The 18,844-nt window shown below is 38.9% G+C and overlaps 1 non-coding gene across 1 annotated transcript; it reads right to left on the bottom strand.

The window, feature by feature from the left end:
• Positions 1-18,413: 18,413 nt before the first annotated feature.
• LOC141635274 (small nucleolar RNA R71) lies at positions 18,414-18,520 on the bottom strand. Its single transcript, XR_012539973.1, has one exon. It is a non-coding gene; the product is annotated as a small nucleolar RNA R71 (small nucleolar RNA).
• Between the last annotated feature and the right edge of the window lie 324 nt (positions 18,521-18,844).

Here is an 18,844-nt window from a genome sequence, read left to right as displayed (position 1 = left end):
AGAAACAAGGTAATAATACAAATCTTGTGAATTTCACAACCCAGAAAATGGCACTCGGTCGAGTGCCTTCTCCACTCGGTCAAGTGACTCACTTCCAGAAATTTTGAAGTTTATGGAAATTGGTCCACTCGGTCGAGTGACTGGTACTTGGCTGGGTGCCTCTCCATGGTTTGGAATTTTCGACTAAGAACTACTTCTTATACTACCGACTACTTAACTAACAACTATTACTAATCATACTCTAACTATAGCATTAGCGAAATTCAAACATATATGCGATACTAACATGCCAAAGGACGGGGTTAGTTCCCCTCACACACTATCACGTAATAACCTCTTCCAAAATATGTTACACAGACTACTCTTTTCATCCAATTTTCACATTTTAACATGTTCTAAATGAGTAACTACATCATGTAAGAATCCTATCAATTGGCTACATCACATATGCAATTTAAGGCTTTAAACTCATCGTATTCAAACAAGTAACGCTCATACAAATAAATGCACTTCACATGAAACAATCCCCTACTCATGTCACATATATCTCATTCAAGTGAACATTTTCATTCCGTTATTTCGAATATAACATATTATCATATGTCAATGAAAGGTTATATCAAGCAAGAAAAAATCTATATACTCGTATCAACACATACAAAACCATGTCATGCGATGACTTGCTAACTTAACATTACACAAATGAAATCACACAACATTTCACTTCACGTTTCCCGACTCATAACCACCCACGTAGTGACCAACCAAAACAGTAGGATCTAATTTTTAAATGAGGGATCCTTCTCACCCAAAACCGACCTCCTATTGTACTCGTGTCGGGTTCATTTTATTAGACACTCCTAGATTCATTTTCGTTCTTTGGTTTAGGCTCCAAAATCGTCGCTCTAATACCACTTTGTAACACCCCCTTCTTACCAGGCTAAGGTAATTGGGAGATGTTACCATCTCGGTATCCCGAGGCAGTAAATCGGAGATACAATCAAGAAATATTTATTATAAATGATAAGTTTAGTGAATTACATAACCAATAACAAAGGAATAAATGTTAGTTATACAAATTACAAGTCGACTACCATCTATGTCATCTATGCTATGCTACTCGACTCTAAGTCCAAGGCGCGGCCCAAATCCCGATCACGTCAACAAGCAAACCTGTACTCAACATGCTCCCTATATAATCGAAAATATCATATGGATCGACACAGGCCACCCCGGAAATAGGTGACAATTACACAGACACACAAACGTCAGTTTCAATAAATAAAGTGTGACACAACTCAAAGTGTGTGAGTATGCAACATGATTATAATATGAATGAAACACTATCAAACAACCACCACACCGGTACCGGCACACGCCCAGACGTAGCCAAAACCACCACGGTACCGGGACACGCCCAGACATAACCACAACCACACTGGTACCGGGACACGCCCAGACATACCAACAACCACAAACAAGTACCGGGACACGCCGAAACGTACCACGTCCAGAAGCCAACCGGATCCCCTGCCAGACGTCGTGTCTCAACCATACGAGTCCCTCCGTAGCTCAAGCCATTAATGTGCACATCCCTCTTAGAGTGGGAAGCTCCAAGAGGTGACTCAAGTGTAAGACGGTCTCCCAACCGCTTTACGTGTCCATAGCAACAAGTAAACCACCATGTCCTCCGACATACAAAACAATACAATAAATGCAAGATACCGCACAATATGCCAATTACCGACTCATCAAGTCATCTTAACCAAAATCATGTTATAATGCATTTCCATAACATATGAATTTATGACAACTTGTTATAATGCAATGACGATTCACATGACCATACACTATATTAAATATGAGTAGGATTAACATACCTTACATCATATCCGCATAAGCAATCCATCACACAAGCTAGGCCCATCTCGTAAAACCGTCTCACAAAACCCATATCCTAAAATACGATAATAATACAAATACATATAAATATACCAATCTAATATTAATTGAAAACGTTTACACTAAATGAACCCGTCTTATACAACTAACCAAACCCAACTCAACAACATGAACCACCACTACCTCTCCCCCACCGTGACCACCACCTAGCCACGGTGGCCAGGTCAGTCCAGCCCTCTAGCCGCACCACCTAGGGCCGCCCTACCCTACAAACCCGCATCAAGTCGACACACAACACACTAAACAACAACACGACAACCTCATCCACCCGCACTCCCGTAATCGACCCCACCAATACCAACACCCCTCGCCGGCGCCGACCACCACCGTAGTATTCCCTGACAAAGGTGGACCCCGCCGTCAACACCAGCAACCCCAACAATCCCCACGACCATCTACAGCATACAACAACAACAATACTCGATCCGACCAGCCCTCCTTACCCCTCAATTTCCGACCACCACGGCCACCCATTTCACCACCGAAGACCACCACCGTGATCCCCTAACTACCCACAACAATAACCACCCAAAGTCTCTCCAAATGGGCCACGACAACAAGGGTAAAAATCCGTCTTAAAACGGTCACACAAAACAGCTATAAAAGTGTAGATCTACTCGGCCAAACACCCTTATGGGCGGTCAACGGTGGTCTGAGTGGTCAACGGCGGGTCTAGCACTAGTCAAGGTCGAGGCGGCTCAATTAAATAATATATAAACTAGTGTGAGGCGGTTTACCTTACGATCTCGAGGCGGAGGGGCAAAAGACAATCTTTATTCTCTTCCTTTTCTTCTCTTTTTCTCTCTTTTTTCTCTCTAAGATTCTCTCTAATTTTGTGGGGTGGGAAATGAAATAGGATAAGGTAGTAAGGATAAGGTGAGGGGTATATATAGTGGTAGGTGGAAGTGTATTATTATCCTTATTATTTTATTATCCGTCTTATAACATAACTCGTATAAATGCAATGTAATATCATTTATATAATTATAAAATACAGAGTATTACAAGGGAAGTAGCGGAATTTGTGGCAAGGTGCTTGACTTACCAAAGGGTGAAAAGAGAACACAAGAGACCACAAGGGAAAGTTCAATCACTAGAGGTGCTGGAATGGAAGTGGGAGTCAATATCTATAGATTTCATAGTGGGGTTACCAAGAACTCAAAAGGGGATTACATGATTGGGTCATTGTAGATAGGTTAAATAAATCGGCTCATTTCATTGCAATGAAAGAAACTTGGAGCAAAGTGGAATTAGCAAATGCATATTGCGAATATGTGGTCAAGCTTTATGGATTTTCAAAGGATAATGTGTCGTACCGTGATTCGCGATTCATTTCAAGGTTTTGACAAGTGCTTCAAAAGTCTTTGGGTACTCAATTTAAGATGAGTATGGCCTTCCACCCGACAACGGATGGGAAAACGGAGAGAACAATCCAAACCATGGAAGACATGTTGAGAACTTGTATCTTGGAGTTTGGGGGCTCTTGGGAGGATAGGCTACATTTGATCGAATTATCTTGCAATAATAGCTACAATGCTAGCATTAACATGGCACCGTTTGAAGCCTTATATGGTAGGAAGTGTCAAAGCTTAATATGTTGGGATGATAGCACTGAAGCCATTTTGTTTGGTCCTAAAATGATTCAAGACATGATTGACCAAGTCCATGTAATCCGAGAGAAGATGAGGGCGGCACATAATAGGCAAAAGAGCTATGTCGACTTGAGGAGAAGTGACATTGAATTTGCGGCAGGAGATAAGGTATTACTCAAGGTTTCACCCATGAGGGGAGTAATTAGATTTGGGAAAAGAGGCAAATTGAGCCAAAAAGTCATTGGGCCTTATGAGATATTCAGTAGAGTCGGGGAAGTGGCCTACCGTTTAGAACTTCCCCCGGCCTAAGACCGACTTCACAACGTCTTTCATGTGTCTCAATTGCGTAAATACATAAGTGACCTGTTACATGTACTTGAGACGGAGATGAACGAGTTAGATGATGCTTTAACATATGTGGAAACGCCCAAGGAGATCCTAGACCGGAAGGTAAGAAAGACAACACGTGGTGAGACGGTGTTAGTAAAATTATTGTGGTCTAACCAACTAGTATAGGAGGCCACGTGGGAGGCCGAGGACACCATGAAAGAACGATACCCTCACCTTTTCGCACAGGTATGAGTTTTGGTTACGAGGTCGTAACCGTGTTTCTAGAGGGGTAGGGCGTATTATGCAAGTACAAGAAGTACAAGTTTTCCTTATTTATTCTCCTTAGTTTGTCATCACCTCACCTCATAGCATTTTAGTTGGTCATACCATACTAGTCTCATGTTGTTTCGACCTACCGTTGTGAACCCTTGGGGCAATATGGGACATAGAATTTTTAGTAACTATAGTGGCGGGTGTGAACTTCGGAGACGAAGTTCTTTTTTAAGGGGGGAAGATTGTAATACCTCGCACTAATAAAGACCTCACTTGACCGAGTAGACTATCCACTCGGGAGAGTGGCATTTGGTTTGAGGCTGGAAGTTTCTGAAAGTTGGTCACTCGACCGAGTGACAGTTCACTCGATCGAGTGGACCGGGCACTCGACCGAGTGTCCGGTCAAGTCCAGTTTTACGTGAGAATTTGGTTGGTGGTGTGTTGCTTTTGAGCCTTATCCTTTCAGATTTCTCCCACCTAAAATCACTCCCCAACCAAATCCTACCACTCTCCAAAACTCTCTAAATACTCACCAACCACCACCTAAACTTATCCTCTAAAAATCTAGCCTCCACATTTGAAGAGTTGATGTAAAATAACTTGGACAAATTAGATTGAACAGTTCGACAGTCTGTTCTGGAAGAAAAAGTGTAAATATAACAGTTTTTTGTCTGTTCGTCTAAGTATTTTAGGATTAACGCAGCGGAATTTAACTGAAATTGTTGTAATAACGCGAAAAGTAACAAAGTAACCGGGATAGTATGGTGAATCTCGCTCTCCGCCTCGCAAGGTACGAACTCGAAACACTCAAATGATCAACCTCGCAAAGAAGATCTGAAAGCCAAAGCTCGCAAGCTTTAAAAATTGATTGTTCTCACACAGGGAACATTTTTTAATTAAACTCATAATCTGAAAAATAGGATTACAAGAGGCCCTATTTATTCTCCTACTTAGCTTGATTAGTAAGCTATCTTTCCTAATCCTACTCGATGTCACAAATCTGACTCGAGATCTAATTTCTTAGCTTGTACTCCTTTCCTAAACTAACTAGGAAAGTTATTAAGCTAATAATAATTAAAATACAACCAGATTTAAAGTACTCTAATTAAACTAGGATTAGGAAATAACAAGTTTTCCTAACTTGACTTGAATAGGGATATAAGCTAACCTTTCCTAATCTTATTCGAAATTAAATAAGCTAAACTAATTCCACACGATTTAGGAAACCGTGTCTCCACAGCTCGGACTTGGAATTCATGTTACTTGCCCGCCAATTAATCCAGATCCCTTGCTTGCTATCACCAAGTAACCCATGTTTCTTGCTTGTTCGACAATGCTCCTGAATCACACTCCCTTTCTTCAAAAAGAATCGACCCAATTCTTGGACCGCGACCTCCTGGATCAAATACGAACCTTACAAATCTGGATGCAAAATCTTTGATGGGTAATAGCAATTATCTCAGATCATCTTTAAGCTCATCATCCTCGATGGCAACTTCAAGCTCATTCATCTCGTGTCTTAATTTGTGCATTCCACCCCTCCTCCCTCCGTGCACAGGTAGAAACTCATCAGTGAACAAATAATATAAGCAAGAAGATCCTTTCCTAATTGCAGCATCCTTTTGTACTTGAAAATCAGCCAAATAATAAACTTGCCGAATCTAAAACTCGTTAGAACTAATTGTACTCTCGATTGGCTTCTCAAATAATTCGAATTCATGGCTAGAATCAAATAAATAACAAGGCTCCTTGACCAAAGAAACAACCGCTTCCTCATCTCCATAATCATCAAAGATTGGCGGTAAATCAAGATTGAAAAAAGAATCACCTTCATCTAATGGCTCGACAATATCTGTAACAATCTCGTCTGCCTCCTTTGCTTCATCATTCAGAATCTGACAGTCTTCAGGACTGTTCGTTTGGACAAGATCAGACATCTCTACAATCTGACAGTCGTCTGGACTATTCTGTGGCGTCTCTCCATTCTTTTCTGCTTCTTTTTCGTGAGCATAATTGTAAGATTCAATCTTTTGTTCTTGCAATTTTAGTGTGCTAACAACCTTTGGTTCCATCAGTTTACCTTGAATTCCTAATCGTTCAAAGCATCGATATTGTTCAAAAGATATGTATTCCTCATTAGGGCAAGAAATATATGAATGTCCAAACCCATGACACATAGTACAACGTGCCAAATATTCTCTTCCAATTCTTAGACACTCAATTTCTCGTGACCGTCTCAAGTTGAATAAAGTTGCATCGTTGTAGGGTTCCATCTTTTGTCCCATCATAGGATCGTCTGGAATTAAGGAAATCAAGAGCCGAAGCTCTGATACCAATTTGATGTAAAATAACTTGGACGAATTATATTGAACAGTTCGACAGTCTGTTCAGGAAGAAAAAGTGTAAATATAACAGTTTGTTTGTCTGTTCGTCTAAGTATTTTAGGATTAACGCAGCGGAATTTAACTGAAATTATTGTAATAACGTGAAAAGTAACAAAGTAACCGGGATATTATGGTGAATCTCGCTCTCCGCCTCGGAAGGTACGAACTCGAAACCACTCAAATGATCAACCACGAAAAGAAGATTTGAAAGCCAAAGCTCGCAAGGTTTAAAACTCGATTGTTCTCACACAGGGAACTCTTTTTTAATTAAACTCATAATCTGAAAAATAGGAATACAAGAGGCCCTATTTATACTCCTACTTAGCTTGACTAGTAAGCTATCTTTCCCAATCCTACTCGATGTCAGAAATCTGACACGAGATCTAATTTCTTAGCTTGTACTCCTTTCCTAAACTAACTAGGAAAGTTATTAAACTAATAATAATTAAAATACAACTAGATTTAAAGTACTCTAATTAAACTAGGATTAGAAAATAACAAGTTTTCCTAACTTGACTTGAATTAGGATATAAGCTAACCTTTCCTAATCTTATTTGAAATTAAATAAGCTAAACTAATTCCACACGATTTAGGAAACCGTGTCTCCGCAGCACGAACTTGGAATTCGTGTTACTTGCACGCCAATTAATCCAGATCCCTTGCTTGCTATCACCAAGTAACCCGTGTTTCTTGCTTGCCCGACTATGCTCCTGAATCACACTCCCTTTCTTCAAAAAGAATCAACCCGATTATTGGACCGCGACCTCCTGGATCAAATACGAACCTTACAAATCTGGATGCAAAATCTTTGATGGGTAATAGCAATGATCTCAGATCATCTTTAAGCTCATCATCCTCGATGGCAACTTCAAGCTCATTCATCTCGTGTCTTAATTTGTGCCTTCCACCCCTCCTCCCTCCGTGCACAAGTACAAACTCATCGAAACAAATAATATAAACAAGAAGATCCTTTCCTAATTGCAAGATCCTTTTCTACTTGAAAATCAGCCAAATAATAAACTTGCCGAATCTGAAACTCGTTAGAACTAATTCTACTCTCGATTGGCTTCTCAAATAATTCGAATTCATGGTTAGAATCAAATAAATAACAAGGCTCCATGACCAAAGAAACAACCGCTTCCTCATCTCCATAATCATCAAAGATTGGCGGTAAATCAAGATTGAAAAAGAATCACCTTCATCTAATGGCTCGACAATATCTCAGTAACAATCTCGTCTGCCTCCTTTTGCTTTATCATTCAGAATCGCGGATCTTCCTGACTATTCGTTTGGACAAGATCAGACATCTTTATAATCTGACAGTCATCTGGACTATTCTGTGGCGTCTCTCCATGCTTTTCTGCTTCTTCTTCGTGAGCATCATTGTAAGATTCAATCTTTTCTTCTTGCAATTTTAGTGTGCTAACAACCTTTGGTTCCATCGGTTTACCTTGAATTCGTAATCGTTCAAAGCATCGATACTGTTCAAAAGATATGTATTCCTCATTAGGGCAAGAAATATATAAATGTCGAAACCCATGACACATAGTACAACGTGCCAAATCTTCTCTTCCAATTCTTAGACACTCAATTTCTCGTGACCGTCTCAAGTTGCATAAAGTTGCATCGTCGTAGGGTTCCATCTTTTGTCCCATCATAGGATCGTCTGGATTTAAGGAAATCAAGAGCCGAAGCTCTAATACCAATTTGATGTAAAATAACTTGGACGAATTAGATTGAACAGTTCAACTGTCTGTTCAAGAAGAAAAAATGTAAATATAACAGTTTGTTTGTCTGTTCGTCTAAGTATTTTAGGATTAACGCAGCGGAATTTAACTGAAATTGTTGTAATAACTTGAAAAGTAACAAAGTAACCGGGATAGTATGGTGAATCTCGCTCTCCGCCTCGCAAGGTACAAACTCGAAACACTCAAATGATCAACCTCGCAAAGAAGATCTGAAAGCGAAAGCGAAAGCTCGCAAGCTTTAAAACTCGATTGTTCTCACACAGGGAACGTTTTTTAATTAAACTCATAATCTGAAAAATAGGATTACAAGAGGCCTTATTTATACTCCTACTTAGCTTGACTAATAAGCTATCTTTCCTAATCCTACTCGATGTCACAAATCTGACACGAGATCTAATTTCTTAGCTTGTACTCCTTTCCTAAACTAACTAGGAAAGTTATTAAACTAATAATAATTAAAATACAACCAGATTTAAAGTACTCTAATTAAACTAGGATTAGAAAATAACAAGTTTTCCTAACTTGACTTGAATTAGGATATAAGCTAACCTTTCCTAATCTTATTTGAAATTAAATAAGCTAAACTAATTCCACACGATTTAGGAAACCGTGTCTCCGCAGCACGAACTTGGAATTCGTGTTACTTGCACGCCAATTAATCCAGATCCCTTGCTTGCTATCACCAAGTAACCCGTGTTTCTTGCTTGCCCGACTATGCTCTGAATCACACTCCTTTCTTCAAAAGAATCAACCCGATTATTGGACCGCGACCTCCTGGATCAAATACGAACCTTACAAATCTGGATGCAAAATCTTTGATGGGTAATAGCAATGATCTCAGATCATCTTTAAGCTCATCATCCTCGATGGCAACTTCAAGCTCATTCATCTCGTGTCTTAATTTGTGCCTTCCACCCCTCCTCCCTCCGTGCACAAGTACAAACTCATCAGTGAACAAATAATATAAACAAGAAGATCCTTTCCTAATTGCAGCATCCTTTTCTACTTGAAAATCAGCCAAATAATAAACTTGCCGAATCTGAAACTCGTTAGAACTAATTCTACTCTCGATTGGCTTCTCAAATAATTCGAATTCATGGCTAGAATCAAATAAATAACAAGGCTCCATGACCAAAGAAACAACCGCTTCCTCATCTCCATAATCATCAAAGATTGGCGGTAAATCAAGATTGAAAAAAGAATCACCTTCATCTAATGGCTCAACAATATCTCAGAACAATCTCGTCCTCCTTTGCTTTATCATTCAGAATCGACGGTCTTGGACTATTCGTTTGGACAAGATCGACATCTTTACAATCGACATCATCCGGACTATTCTGTATGCGTCTCTCCATGCTTTTCTGCTTCTTCTTCGTGAGCATCATTGTAAGATTCAATCTTTTCTTCTTGCAATTTTAGTGTGCTAACAACCTTTGGTTCCATCGGTTTACCTTGAATTCGTAATCGTTCAAAGCATCGATACTGTTCAAAAGATATGTATTCCTCATTAGGGCAAGAAATATATAAATGTCGAAACCCATGACACATAGTACAACGTGCCAAATCTTCTCTTCCAATTCTTAGACACTCAATTTCTCGTGACCGTCTCAAGTTGCATAAAGTTGCATCGTCGTAGGGTTCCATCTTTTGTCCCATCATAGGATCGTCTGGATTTAAGGAAATCAATAGCCGAAGCTCTAATACCAATTTGATGTAAAATAACTTGGACGAATTAGATTGAACAGTTCAACTGTCTGTTCAAGAAGAAAAATGTAAATATAACAGTTTGTTTGTCTGCATTCGTCTAAGTATTTTAGGATTAACGCAATGAATTTAACTCGAAATTGTTGTAATAACTTGAAAAGTAACAAAGTAACCGGGATAGTATGGTGAATCTCGCTCTCCGCCTCGCAAGGTACAAACTCGAAACACTCAAATGATCAACCTCGCAAAGAAGATCTGAAAGCGAAAGCGAAAGCTCGCAAGCTTTAAAACTCGATTGTTCTCACACAGGGAACGTTTTTTAATTAAACTCATAATCTGAAAAATAGGATTACAAGAGGCCTTATTTATACTCCTACTTAGCTTGACTAATAAGCTATCTTTCCTAATCCTACTCGATGTCACAAATCTGACACGAGATCTAATTTCTTAGCTTGTACTCCTTTCCTAAACTAACTAGGAAAGTTATTAAACTAATAATAATTAAAATACAACCAGATTTAAAGTACTCTAATTAAACTAGGATTAGAAAATAACAAGTTTTCCTAACTTGACTTGAATTAGGATATAAGCTAACCTTTCCTAATCTTATTTGAAATTAAATAAGCTAAACTAATTCCACACGATTTAGGAAACCGTGTCTCCGCAGCACGAACTTGGAATTCGTGTTACTTGCACGCCAATTAATCCAGATCCCTTGCTTGCTATCACCAAGTAACCCGTGTTTCTTGCTTGCCCGACTATGCTCCTGAATCACACTCCCTTTCTTCAAAAAGAATCAACCCGATTATTGGACCGCGACCTCCTGGATCAAATACGAACCTTACAAATCTGGATGCAAAATCTTTGATGGGTAATAGCAATGATCTCAGATCATCTTTAAGCTCATCATCCTCGATGGCAACTTCAAGCTCATTCATCTCGTGTCTTAATTTGTGCCTTCCACCCCTCCTCCCTCCGTGCACAAGTACAAACTCATCAGTGAACAAATAATATAAACAAGAAGATCCTTTCCTAATTGCAGCATCCTTTTCTACTTGAAAATCAGCCAAATAATAAACTTGCCGAATCTGAAACTCGTTAGAACTAATTCTACTCTCGATTGGCTTCTCAAATAATTCGAATTCATGGCTAGAATCAAATAAATAACAAGGCTCCATGACCAAAGAAACAACCGCTTCCTCATCTCCATAATCATCAAAGATTGGCGGTAAATCAAGATTGAAAAAAGAATCACCTTCATCTAATGGCTCGACAATATCTGTAACAATCTCGTCTGCCTCCTTTGCTTTATCATTCAGAATCTGACAGTCTTCTGGACTATTCGTTTGGACAAGATCAGACATCTTTACAATCTGACAGTCATCTGGACTATTCTGTGGCGTCTCTCCATGCTTTTCTGCTTCTTCTTCGTGAGCATCATTGTAAGATTCAATCTTTTCTTCTTGCAATTTTAGTGTGCTAACAACCTTTGGTTCCATCGGTTTACCTTGAATTCGTAATCGTTCAAAGCATCGATACTGTTCAAAAGATATGTATTCCTCATTAGGGCAAGAAATATATAAATGTCGAAACCCATGACACATAGTACAACGTGCCAAATCTTCTCTTCCAATTCTTAGACACTCAATTTCTCGTGACCGTCTCAAGTTGCATAAAGTTGCATCGTCGTAGGGTTCCATCTTTTGTCCCATCATAGGATCGTCTGGATTTAAGGAAATCAAGAGCCGAAGCTCTAATACCAATTTGATGTAAAATAACTTGGACGAATTAGATTGAACAGTTCAACTGTCTGTTCAGGAAGAAAAAATGTAAATATAACAGTTTGTTTGTCTGTTCGTCTAAGTATTTTAGGATTAACGCAACGGAATTTAACTGAAATTGTTGTAATAACGTGAAAAGTAACAAAGTAACCGGGATAGTATGGTGAATCTCGCTCTCCGCCTCGCAAGGTACAAACTCGAAACACTCAAATGATCAACCTCGCAAAGAAGATCTGAAAGCGAAAGCGAAAGCTCGCAAGCTTTAAAACTCGATTGTTCTCACACAGGGAACGTTTTTTAATTAAACTCATAATCTAAAAAATAGGATTACAAGAGGCCTTATTTATACTCCTACTTAGCTTGACTAATAAGCTATCTTTCTTAATCCTACTCGATGTCACAAATCTGACTCGAGATCTAATTTCTTAGCTTGTACTCCTTTCCTAAACTAACTCGGAAAGTTATTAAACTAATAATAATTAAAATACAACCAGATTTAAAGTACTCTAAATAAACTAGGATTAGGAAATAACAAGTTTTCCTAACTTGACTTGAATTAGGATATAAGCTAACCTTTCCTAATCTTATTCGAAATTAAATAAGCTAAACTAATTCCACACGATTTAAGAAACCGTGTCACCACAACTCGGACTTGGAATTCGTGTTACTTGCACGCCAATTAATCCAGATCCCTTACTTGCTATCACCAAGTAACCCGTGTTTCTTGCTTGTCCAACTATGCTCGTGAATCAAGAGTTCTTGCCATCCTTCCTCCCAAGTTCATCCACACCATTTGTTAGTCGATTTACACTTTGTCTCCTTAATCATATCTTAGTAAACCTTTATTTTCCTAGTAGATTATCTCATAATTAAATAGGGTTATGGTAATTAAGGGGATTAATCAGTATTATTATTGTAGTGGATTATGGTAATGAATGTAGTAATTAATTTATGTAGGAAGCTTCATTGAGGAGCATTTATAGGCCTTAGCTTGAGGCTTTGTGAAGATAAGCATGAGGTAGGGTTTTCCCTACTTAGCTCTAATAATATGGATGTTTAATTATAACATGTTTATTGGTAATTAGGGTTTCTGACATGATATGGTCTTGTGTTAGTTATGCATATGGTGAAGGATTAAGTATGGCTAAATATCATATAAATGGTTAGAATGCATTATAACATGTTAAGGACCAATTAGATGAAAAGTGGTAGTTAATGAAGGATTTAGCATTTTGACATATTATGCTTGGTGTGATTATATGATTACTCTTGTTGGAAATTAATTGTGTTGATTGTGGTATTGATTGGTGGTGGAGGATTGTGGAGTATACTTGGTTGTTGTTGTGGAGACGGAAGGCGGTTGGGAAACCGCCTTCCGCTTGAGTCACCTCTTTGAGCATTGTACTCCAAGGGGGATGTGCACATTTAGTACTTGAGTTTTTGAGGGACTCGTGTGGTTGAGATATGATGTCTGGCAGGGGACTCTAGTCGCTATGGGCCTGGTGTAATACGTCATAGTTTCTAAGGCATTCACTCGACCGAGTAGACCAAGTGGACCGAGTATAACCTGTATTAGACTTAGTGGAGTTGTGATAATGCCCGTCTGTAGAAGGGTCATCTTAAAACTATCATAATTTGAGATCTATATATGATATTGATTTGATTGTAATGGGAGGTGATAGCTAGTTCCCTTACGATTCCAACGGTAGGTCACACGCCAAAAATGACCAAGAAACGAGTGAGATATGACTGTTTTACGATAACTGGTCATTGTTGAGAACTGCATCGCACTCGACCTAGTGAGGTTCACTCGACCGAGTGGACCAGCACTCGACCGAGTGGACTCGACATTCAAGCAAGTGGTGCTGAATCAGAACACGAGATAAGGAAATCTTATCCCTTTATCCTCATTCATTCTATCTTCTTCCTTATCTCTCCAAACTCTTTCCCTTCTCTGTATAACCCTCACAAACACCATATTAGGGGATTCAAGCTTGGAATAGAGGATTGCTCACCTTGTCCTTCATCCTTTCACCTTGTAAGTTGAAATATACCCCTTTTTCTAGTCCTATGAACCCTAAATTTTAAGGGGGTTTTTTAATTGGGTTGATTAACTAGTAATTATTGTTAATATATGGATAATCAATTGGTAATAATAAGGGATTTTGTGTTGTATTATAGTATAGGATGATTTGTGATAGTTAATATGTGATTTATGTAGGATGGGAGGGTTTTATGAGATGGATACTTGGTGATTTCGACTAGCTTATGGATTATGCTAATAGGTAGGTTAATCCTACTCGGTTTGAATATTGTGGTTGTTACATGTTTTGTGGTGAATGTTGTAATTAATCTCACCTAATTAGAGTAATTGAATTTTAACATGTTTAGTCACTAATCATATCATAAAGGGGATAAGCATAATGATTATTGTGTATCATAATGTAATGATGGTTAAAACTATGCGATGAGTCGGTATTTGGCACATAAAGTGTCGTCTTGCATTTGTTATAATTATCTTGTGTATTGGAGATTGGTGATGATATGGTGGATTACTTGTTGTTATGGAGACGTAAAGCGGTTAGGAGACCGTCTTATGCTTGAGTCACCTCTTGGAGCTTCCCACTCCAAGAGGGATGTGCACATTAATGGCTTGAGTTACGAAGGGACTCGTGTGGTTGAGACACGACGTCTGGCAGGGGATCCGGTTGGCTTCCTGACCCGGTACGTCTAGGCGTGTCCCGATACCTGTTTGTGGTTGTTGTTATGTTTGGGCGTGTCCCGGTAACAGTGTGGTTATCGTTATGTCTGGGCGTGTCCCGATACCGTGGTTGTGGTTGTTTGTTAGCATGTCATTCATACCATAGTCATGTTGCATATTCACACACTCGTGTCGTGTCATACTTTATATTTATTAAAACTGACGTGTTGTGTGTCTGTGTAACTGTCACCTATTTTCGGGGTGGCCTGTGTCGATACATATGATATTTCAGATCATATGGGGAGCATGTTAAGTACAGGTTTGCTTGTTGACGTGATCGGGATTCGGGCCGCGCTACGGACTTTGGAGTCGAGTACATAATCACTAGGTATATGACATAGTCATAGACGAGTTGTATTTCGATTATTCATTAGTTTATGTTTGTAATAGCTAAACTTTTCATTTATTTAATAAAGTTTCTTTATTGTAATTCTAATTTCACTGCCTCGGGAAATTGACACGGTAACATTTCCTAATTACCTTGGCCGGGTAAGAAGGGGGTGTTACAAAGTGTTATCAGAGCGACGATTTTGGAACCTAAACCAATGAACCAAAATGAACCTAGGTGTGTCTAAGGAAATGAACCCGACTTGAGTTCACTAGGAGGTCGGTTTTAGGTGAGTAGGATCCCTCATCTTAAAATTAGATCCTATTGTTTCGGTTGGTTATTACGCGGGTGGTTACTAGTCGGGAAACGTGACGTGATATGTTGAATGATAATATGTGTGTTACAATTTTGTTGAGTTTCTTACATGATATAGAGGTTGTGTGGTAAATGAGGGATCTAGTTTTGAAATGAGGGATTCTTCTCACCCAAAACCGACCTCCTATTGTACTCTTGTCGGGTTCATTTTATTGAACGCTCCTAAATTCATTTTGGTTCATTGGTTTAGGTTCCAAAATCGTCGCTCTGATACCACTTTTTAACACCCCCTTCTTACCCGGCCAAGGTAATTGAGAGATGTTACCTTCTCGGTTTCCTGAGGCAGTGAATCAGAGATACAATAAAGATTATAAATGACAGGTTTAGTGATTACAAACCAATAACTAATGAATAAAATACAACTCATGGTTACTATACTCATCTAACAACTATACTCGTCTTGTGACCCATCAAGCTCGTCCCGTCTCCCGCGTACTATCCAAACCATCTGTACCTAACCTGCTCCCCATATGACCAGAGGATATCACATGGATCGACATAGGCCACCCTAAAAGAGACAGGTGACAAATACACAGACACAACAAACGTCAGTTTCAATTAACAAATAAAGTGAGACACGACTCAAGTGTGTGAATATGCAACATGACTAATAATATGAATAAACCACTATCAACAACCACCACCACGGTATCGGGACATTCCCAGACATACCGACAACCACACTGGTACCGAGACACGCCCAGACATACCAATAACCACACTGGTACCGGGACACGCTAGTGATGTGACTAATATTTGAGCACATTTAGTCCCAGAATTAACCTCGTTCCTATGCTTTATAGTGCATAATTACGTCATTTACTATCTTTAGTTTCCCATTTTGCATATTCTTTGAGGTTTTGTCTCTTTAGTAGGAAAGGAGTGCTAAACTTGCATTTACATGGCGAAATGGAGATAAATTGATCACATCTATTGACCAAGAATCAAAGAGAAGACGATACTAGAAGGCCTGTGTAGATAATAAAGTAAAATGGGCAATGACGAAAGGATCCTTGTATCCCTAGAATGATCCTCGCAGATTATGATGGAAGAAAAGAAGAGAAGCAGTCTGCCGTGGGATTCGAGCGGATCACACCTAATCCGGGCATCTTCCTTCACAACTATCCAAGCGTCCCGCAGCCAAGACGCTCGTCCTGCAGCCAAAGGATCCGAGCGTCTTCTAGATGATCCGCTCGTATCACAGTCCAGAGAGCCCGTGCCACTCCCCAAGACACACGGATCGTGCCAAGACTAGCAAAACGGAGATGCTTATTTAGTTCGAGAGGAGCATTTCCTCAACTTTTCTTAAAGACTTAATAGTCATTTAAGCCCTTAGTAACCCTAATCCTTGTTCCTAATCTTTAGTATAAATACCCCATTGTACTACTTAGATTAGCATGCTCTCTTAATACTTTCCTAATCAAGTATTAATCATTCCTTAATCTTGTAATCAACTTTTAATCTAGTCTTAATACATATCTCATTAGTTTTTCTTTCCTTAATTTCTCTATTGTTCTTCATTTTTTCTAGGTAATTAGAAGATTATTTGGGTTTATTTGGAGAATTGACAACCTTCAGTCAATCATCAAGTACTTCTATTATTCTTTGCTTTATTATTTGGAATCATCTTCATAGGTATAATTCTCTCTTAACCTTATTTAATTATTGTTAATCATTTTCATTTATTCATCATGTTTTGCTTTGCTAGTATGATTGACAACCTTGATAGCATGTTAAACTTGATAATGAGTGAGTAGTTTCCTTAACTAGGGTTAATGGGGAATTAGGTGAAACCAACATGGGGATTGATTCATGCTTAATCTAATATGTTTTCATAATTAATTTGCTTGCTTGTTGTGATTTTAACTTATGCACATGTTATGTTTGATGAAATACGAGCCTATGAATCCTTGCACTTTTTAGCCATCACCTATCTTTTCAATGAGACTTGTAAGCTTATACACCAACTCGAGTCTCATTAGACCATGCATATAGTTGAATAGGAAGGAGTAAGTCGACTTGTAGGTGTTGTACAATCTAATCGATTCGGCTCCGGGACCCAAACCTTCTATGGGATTGTAAGCTTATACACCAACTCGATCCCATCACAACAATAAGTGCTTGCATCTAGTACAGAACATGTTTGTATGATCATCTCCCATGAATCCCCTATGAACCCATGACACTCTAGTGCTTTTAATCCATTGTTTACATCTCATTTTAATCACATTGCTTGTTTTTTTACCTTGCTTTTATATTGTTGATTAGTTTAGTTGATCTCCTATCTCAGCCCAAATTGTGACACCCTAAGACACAACCATTTGTAATTGAAAATCCTACATTAATACCCGTCCCTTGGGATCCGACCTTTACTTACCTCTTTGCTAAGAGTAGTTTGTGAAGTTATAAATATTGTTTTGGTTAGGTAGTTTTTGACGACTTGTTTTAACCGACACCAAAAATGGCGCCGTTGCTGGAGGCGGTGTTAACTTGATTTGATTTTCTATAATTGTTTTTAGTTGTGTCTTTCTTTACCTTGGGGAAGTCAAGCTTCTGAAGGTTGTTCTAATTGTTTTCGAGTTGTTCGATATTTTTCATGTCTAGGAGATCACAAGGTAACTTGTTACCCATTGATCTTGAAATTGAAAGAACTTTGACCAACAATAGAAGACTTGCTAGAGGTACTTTGAGAGGTATTGGAGAGATTGTGGACATTCAACCAAATAACATTGAGTTTACCAACCCTTTTGCAAGAGAAGGAGAGGACAACCCAATACAAAACCCACCACATAATTAACCCACAATGTCTAAATTCTCATCACATTCCGTACCAACCGAGGAGAACCTACCAAATGGTACTCCTACAATACAACATTTAACCGGTAATTTCATTGCCAAATCCGCATTCATAAAACTATTTGAGAGAAGTCAATTTGGGGGGATGCCTAGTGAAGATCCTCACTCACATATGAAGACTTTTTGTGACTATTGTGATGCGATTTCTCAAACCGGAGTTACTCAAGACAAAATCCGATGGGTCTCATTTCGTTTTTCTTTGATTAGTACCATGAAACAATGGTTGAAAAGCCTAGACACGGCTACTCTTGGTATTGATTCTTGGAAGAAATTGGCACTTGCTTTCTACAAGAAATTCTATCCTCCGGAAAAGACTAACATGTTGAGAGCCCAAATCACCGGGTTCAAACAAAGGGCTGAGGAATCTTTGTATGAAGCATGGGAGAGATTCAAGGATACTTGTCGTTCTTGTCCACACCATGGACTTAGCGAGTAGTTCCTTGTGCAACAATTTTGGAATGGTCTATATGAAGACTCCCGAAACAATCTCAATATGGGATCCAATGGTATGTTTACCGAAGTTGATGACAATCAAACATGGAACAAAATTGAGGAAATGGAGGTCCATAGCTCACAATATAGTAGGCCTCGGAAGGCAACTAGAGGAAGAAAGCATGAGGTGGATTCCATTACTCAATTAGGTGCTCAACTAAGTGCTCACATTGACACTATTAATTTAAAGTTTGAGAAGGCCATGGCTAAACTTGAGGAGGCCTCTAAATCACCCAAGCAACATGTTAATGCTATGGT

This window comes from Silene latifolia, chromosome Y, assembly GCF_048544455.1.
Source record: "Silene latifolia isolate original U9 population chromosome Y, ASM4854445v1, whole genome shotgun sequence".
NCBI classification, from domain to species: domain Eukaryota; kingdom Viridiplantae; phylum Streptophyta; class Magnoliopsida; order Caryophyllales; family Caryophyllaceae; genus Silene; species Silene latifolia.
Note: the sequence above shows the minus strand (reverse complement) of the source record. Positions and strands in the feature narration are given on the sequence as shown.